Below are 7,531 nucleotides of genomic sequence, written 5' to 3'. Positions count from 1 at the left end.
GGAATAGCTCCGGGAAAATTAGAAGAGTCAGGTAAGATCCTGGAAAAAGACCTGTGGGTTAGGGCCCACTAAAAGATACACCATTGAACGATTGATTGAAAAAGGGGGGGATTGCACCGGTTGAATTAAATGACTTGAATGAGATAACAACCTCAAAATAACTTGAATGCATTGAGAATGGAAACACGAATCTTCCAAGATATCTTGAGCACTCCGGATATGAACTGGGCAAGGTGAATAAATAAGAGAGCCTTGGATAAGAAATTCACATGGGAAGATATGTGAACCAAAAGGAAGAGATATGATCAATATCGAAACTTGAAATTAATCCACCCGAAAAGAATACGAGAATGAAGAATGATGAACTTGAAGCTCCGTTAGTATCTTCACAAGGGATCACCGGATCAAAACATTAATTGAAAAGGGTGAAGTGACTTCACATGAGTAAATGGATACTTGATTAAAATAAACAAGTCCTTGAAGAAAAGAAAGGGTGGGAGGGTGGGAAAACAAAGACAACTTAAGATGAACGAAACAAACACCGTTGAGAAAACTTAGAATTGATCTTGCGGATGGGGAGAATGATCGAATCATCTCGAAGAGAAGCACACCGGTTGGAAAAGAATTAACATGACAATCTCGATGATCAAGAAGGATTAGAATTCACATAGCAATATGAGAAAACCATTTATGAAAGGTATGGATTCAACATTTGACTTCGAAGCAACTCGAATACCACAAATGAAACAAAACAAAGAATTTGGCTTGCAAAATAAGCCGGAGCAAACATATGATAGAGATTTCGTTCAAAGTTTTCGTGGTGGGGCCCACACGGGCTCGATTGTACAGCACCATCATGTACAAGGCAGTGCACATGACATACGAAGTGTCCCCGAACCAGCATAGCCAAGAGTTCTTTAAGACACAACAAGACCACTGTAAAAACGACCGTGGAAAGGCGGACCACTAGACGTCGAACCCCAATCTCATATCATGCATCTGTCGAAAAGATATTCTAGGAGCTACTTGAATTCCCACCTATAAAACTCCCGAAACTTTTTGGTTATGCAATCTGGTGTTGGGGATACAGGGGAAGCAATATATATCTCACCCAAAACTAACAATTCCTACATCCAAGCTGTATCCATCCATCAACACATAACCAAGAAATCTTCGGAAATCATGTACCTCAACCTTCGAAAAGCATCCGTTATACGAGCTATGGCAATACTCCCGAACTCCCGCCCCAGTACTGGGTGGCGTCGAGGTTATCTCACCAACAACTGCATAAAAGATATTTTCGATGTCGGCAAAACTCAGGTATTCCAGAACTGCAACGATAAAATTATGACGACAACACCTCAGAGCTCAACTCCCCGGGTCAATGCCACATAACAGACAGGAGGCACCAAGAACAATTTTCTCGTCACAAAACCATTGGAACGATTCCAAGATACCCGCGTGATCCTAAAAAAAATTAGTGAAATTTGAGGAGAGGAAAGTCAAAACATCTACGTCAGGAGACCTCACCAGAGCGACGAAGGGACTGAGGAGTAAAAAGAATCCTACTCTCCGATATATATAATCCTAAGACTCAAAACATTTTTGTTCTAGACTCAACAACGCCAGCAAACAATCAAGCAGGGGGCTCCTAAGTCGGGGATGGCTCTGATTACCAACTTGTAACACCCACGATGCGGCTATATCTCCCACGTGTCGAAGCACGACTTAGAGCCATAACCGCATTGTGGTTTTGTCGCAAGAAGGGTCATCTTCACACAATCCCATGTAATGAATAAGAATGGGATAAAGAGTTGGCTTACAATCGCCACTTCACACAATAAACATAAATAAGTCATACATCAATCAGAGTACACACATAGTCCGACTACGGACGAAGCCAAAAGAAAAGAAGATAACCCAACTGCTAGATCCACGATCGTCCCAACTGGGCTCCACTACTGATCAACATGAAACGATACATAGCAACGACCAAGGTCTTCATTGAGCTCCCATCTAAGCTCGGTTGCATCACCTGCATGGGTATCATCGGCACCTGCAACTGTTGTGATAGTATCTGGTGACTCACGAGGACTCAACAATCTCAAAACCCGTGAGATCAAGACTATTTAAGCTTATGGGTAGGAAGTGGTAAAGTGGTGAGGTTGCAGCAGCGACTAAGCATATATGGTGGCTAACATACGCAAATAAGAGCGAGAAGAGAGAAAACGGAACGGTCTGAAGCTACCAATGATCAAGAAGTGATCCTGAACTCCTACTTACGTCAAACATAACCCAGAACCGTGTTCACTTCCCGGACTCCACTGAAAAGAGACCATCATGGCTACACACACGGTTGATGCGTTTTACTTAAGTCAAGTGTCAAGTTCTCTACAACCGGACATTAACAAATTCCCATCTGCCTATAACCGCAGGAACGGCTTTCGAAAGTTTATACCCTGCAGGGGTGTCCCAACTTAGCCCATGATAAGCTCTCGCGATCAACGAAGGATATACCTTCTCCCAGGAAGACCCGATCAGACTCGGAATCCCGGTTTACAAGACATTTTGACAATGGTAAAACAAGACCGGCAAAGCCTCCCGCTGTGCTGACAAATCCCGATAGGAGCTGCACATATCTCGTTCTCAGGGCACACCGGATTGTCCAAACTTCCGGTAGGCCAGCCCAGAGTTGCCCCTGGTGGCCACCGGCGGCTGATAGGTTGGACCAACACTCACGATGAGCACTGGCCCGGGGGGGGGGGGTAAAATAAAGATGACCCTTGAGTCTGCAGAACCCAAGGGAAAAAGGCTTAGGTGGCAAATGTTAAAACCAAGGTTGGGCCTTGCTGGAGGAGTTTTATTCAAAGCGAACTGTCAAGGGGGTCCCATAAATCACCCAACCGCGTCAGGAACGCAAAATCCGGGAACATAACACCGGTATGACGGAAACTAGGGCGGCAAGAGTGGAACAAAACACCAGGCATAAGGCCGAGTCTTCCACCCTTTACCAAGTATATAGATGCATTAATTAAATAAGAGATATTGTGATATCCCAACATAATCCTATCCATCATGGAGTAATCTTCAACTTCACCTGCAACTAACAATGCTATAAGAGGGGCTGAGCAAAGCGGTAACATAGCCAAACAATGGTTTGCTAGGAAGGGTCAAAAGGTTAGAGGCTGACATGGCAATATGGGAGGCATGGTAAACAAGTGATAGGTAGCGCAGCATGGCGATAGAATGGAGCAACTAGCAAGCAAAGATAGAAGTGATATCGAGGGTAATGGTCATCTTGCCTGAGATCCCGCAAGGAAGAAGAATGAGTCCATGAAGAAGACAAACGGACGTAGTCGAACGAATCCTCACAATTCCGGAATGAAACCGAAGCTAACGAGAGAAGCAAACCGGAAAGAAGCAAACAACACGGTAAACACACAGGCATAAACATGGCATGATGCACAACCAAATATGATGCATGTCCGATTTAATGAGGCATGGCATGGCAAGGTAAAGCAAACAACACTACAATTTAAGTGGAGCTCAATATGCAACGAGTTGCATATTGACGGAACACCACATCAATTATTTAGTTCTCTCTCGGTTATGTGCCCAACAATATTAAATGTTGTTAAACATGGCAAGAGGTGAAGCATAATTAAACTAACAATTTAGGCAAGTTTAAATGAGGCCGGAACAACAAACAACAATTCCGGAAAGTCCCCTTGTCATTTAGTAGTTTAAAGCAAACACAATTTTAAGCATTTAAATGTTGTTATCATGATGCGGATGACATATACAAGTTTATGCAATTTTATGAAAACATTAACATGAGCATGATACGAGGCATTTGTCGCCATGGCGGAAGGAAAAAGGTGCCACGGCGGTGAAACAGAAATGATGCCACGGCAACATATCCGAAAATGATGCCACGGCAACAAATCGGTTCCGGTAGCTCACGGAGATACCGGTGCAAAAGGAGGCGTGCAGATGTGCGCAACATGCTAGAGATGGTGGGGTGCTCCCGACTACCGGGTTCCCACGGGACGGCGGCATGGCAAACGAGGAACGTGCAAAGACCTCTCTCGGACACGGTGCAAACACACGGTTCATCTCAGACAACATGCATTCGTCCACGGGCGGTCGTCGTCTCGGGATTATACCTTTGAAGCGTGCATTTTTGGAGCAGTTCGAGTTCGGAGCGGTGTAGAGGAAGTAGGCGTTCACGGGACGTCATGGAAGTAGTTGTACTCGTGTCGACGGTAGTGGTACATCTCGTAGTGGAAGTAGTTGTTCATGTCCCGTGGATGTTTGGGGTCCACGGGGTCTTCGAGGGTCGACGGTAGTGGTACACGTTTTCGTAGATGTCCGGGGTCGTCGGGTCGTCATATAGCCGTACATGTTCGTCGTGGTACACGGGTCGTAGTGGTACTTGGGATCTTCTGAACTTGCCGGTATTGCCGAAACAAAGGGGTACTTGGTCTTGACGTCCATGGTGTCTTCGGCCTTGACGTGAAGCAGGGAGGCGGAGCTCCTGCCGGGTCGATGGTGACGAGGTCGGAGATGCGAGGACAGGCAAAGGGGCTGCTCCTGCAAAGGGGCTGCAGGGGCGACGGGAGCCGGCAGGGGAGGACCCTGGCGAGGCACAGCCAGATCCGGCGGCGGCGGCGGCTCCGGTGGCTGGCTGGTGGCGCGGAGGCGACGAGGAGGGGGCCGCGGGGACGGGACGAGGCGGTTGGGCACGCGGTGCTCGCGCGCAGAGGTGACGGGGCCGCCGGAGTTGGTCTCCAGGTGGTGTTGCGGAGGCCGGGCGCGGGGCCGGCAGGGGCGTGGTCGCGGGGCTCGGGAGGAGAAGCAGGGCGCGGCAAGCGGAGACGGGGCGGCGCTCGATGCAGGAGGAGGAAGGGTGAGGCCGTGGCGCTCCTCTCTCTCTCTCTGTGACGGTGCAACGAGGGAGGAGGGGATCGAGCGCTGCGTGGGAACGAGGAGGAGGAGATGGATTGAGGGAGAGATGCAGGGATCGGGCGCAATGGAGGGGAAGGGGAAGATCGAGGAGATGGGGAGGATCGAGTGCTGGGCTCTCCCTGGCGATGGGAGGAGCAGGCGGCTGAGAGGGGCGAGGCGGCGCTGGAGGGAATCGAGAGGGAGAGATGGGGATCGGGAGAGAGCGCTGGGTGGGGCTAGGGTTAGCAGCGGGCACTGCGGCTGGGCCTGAGAGGCCGGTTGGGTCGGCCCAGGTGGAGAAAGAAGTGGCCAGAGGCCTGGCTGGGCTGGCTCTCTCTCACTAATGAATAATAAAACAGAATAGAGAAAAGAAAGAAAAGAAAGAGAGGTTAGGGGAAAGCTTTGCGCATGGGGATAATTTTCCCGGACTCACAAAAATATGCTTGTTCCAAGAAAAAATAGAAAGGCCATGATTAAAAGATTTAAATTCAAACGGTTTGAACTAGGACTTGATAAAAGGAAGGTCCAAAAATGTTCGGATTTTTGGTGGAGCTCCGGAAAATGAAGAAATAATTTATTGGACAAAGTTTGAGGTCAAGAAGTGAGATAACAAAGGCATGGGGAATTATTTTGCAAGTGTGTTATGGTGATTTCCAAATTAAAGAAATATTTAATATAGCTCCCTAATATTGGGACGATATGTTATAAAGAGAAGTCACCCTTCCCTCGATTTAAATGGACCGAAGATCCATGCAATTTATTTATCTGAGTTATAAAAATTAAATGGCATGATGGCATGATGACATGATGCAATGCAAAAATAAAAGAGCAAGCACAAAAGAAACACACGGGGAAACTCGGAATAGCTGGAAGTCTTCTGGAGCGTCGGTCTCGGGGCGTTATAGCTTTACTATACAAATGCTATTCAAAGCTACTCCCTCCTTCAATCTATATAGGGCCTAATGCGTTTTTCGATGCTAACTTTGACCAAATATTAGCGCAATAATATATGACATGCAACTTACACAAAGCACACCGTTAAATTCGTCTGTGAAAGGTTCTTTCATTGATATAATTTTCACATTGTGCATGTCATGTACTATTAATCTTGTCAATAGTCAAAGGCGGTCTTAAAAATCTCATTACGCCCTATATAGATGGAAGGAGGGAGTATGAATCCATGTTTTGTCCGATTAATTTTTTTTCGCTTGCTGTATAATGCATGTAACCTACTCATACCAACATTTTAGTGCATTCCAAATGTCTATACTACTTCTGCAATTCGAAGTAAATTTGAATTCATTTCTCTATTCCAATAAGAATCTACAATCATGATTGTTGCCAACTTCAACCATCATTCGTGTATTACCTTAATAACACACCACATGATTACTATAGAGATATATATGAACTATGTGTACTACATGAACTCGAATTCTATTTTTTGAATACACTTGATGTTGATTCCAAATAATAGTACATTTGATGTACTAACTATATATTCATAATCTAAACCATGTTCCATACGTACACCATGTTTATCACACAAATTATAGTGCCCCGCCCCCTACATTATGACAAGTATTTAGACCTAAGTTGCAAAAGCCTAGCCCAAATTATAATCAATTTTCTACATTATGGTATCTTCTTCAAGTATTCTTATCCACTTTTTTATAATGAATTGTGATCTTTGTTTGTCTTTTACACCTTCACGATCCTCTTCTATTTGTAGCTAGCTAGCGCTAACTTGCTATCGTGCATGCACACGCCCGCCCCCCTCTCACACACCCTTAGCGTCCCCTCCATCGCGCATGTTCATTATTTCTCTTTAGGTCGTCCACCAGCGTGTGTGTAGTCCCCCAGCGCCTTCTTTCCGGTGCACACCGGTCGATATACCTCTCTAGCCAAGTGTGCCTACAACAAACACATATATACTTCCCCTCTTCTCTTCTCACCGTCCATGCCCCCCTATGTCCAGTACGATTCCATGCGGGTGCACACTCCCGCCCCTATTTTCATTGATCACATATTCACACACTCATCCCCCTCGACATGGTAGGCCTCTCGTACCACCTCCTAGCCACACCCTCTCCCCCTGTCTGCCTCTCCGGACCTTATTTGCTTCTAACACATGTAGGTGTGTATATGAACTGATCTCCCTATATATAGCCAGGTCGACTATAATTCGTTTACACCAAGCACCGATACACTTACCTCGCTAGTTATGTCTCTCATTTTCTCGGACACACGACGGTTGATCTTTCTATGTAGTTACGCATGCTTACCACAACCATATCTTCTCCCCTCATCATCCTTGAATACCTCCCGACCCGTCTCTCACACGCACGTGCATAGACAGACGGACATCCCCCGCCCTCTCTTATTGATATTGCACTCATACCCTCCGTTTGTCTAGCAGTGTGAGACGCCAGTCCACCACCAACCCTCCGACACTCTACCTTTGTCTTTTCCCAACCTTATTCCTCTGCTACACATATCCATGGATGTCGATCGATCTCCCTCAATACATAGCTAGGTCTCTCTCCTTTGGCACACATATACTAGTCGATCGGTCTCTACCCCC

This window comes from Triticum dicoccoides, chromosome 7B, assembly GCF_002162155.2.
Source record: "Triticum dicoccoides isolate Atlit2015 ecotype Zavitan chromosome 7B, WEW_v2.0, whole genome shotgun sequence".
Taxonomy (NCBI): Eukaryota; Viridiplantae; Streptophyta; class Magnoliopsida; order Poales; family Poaceae; genus Triticum; species Triticum dicoccoides.
This window is presented reverse-complemented; position numbering follows the sequence as displayed.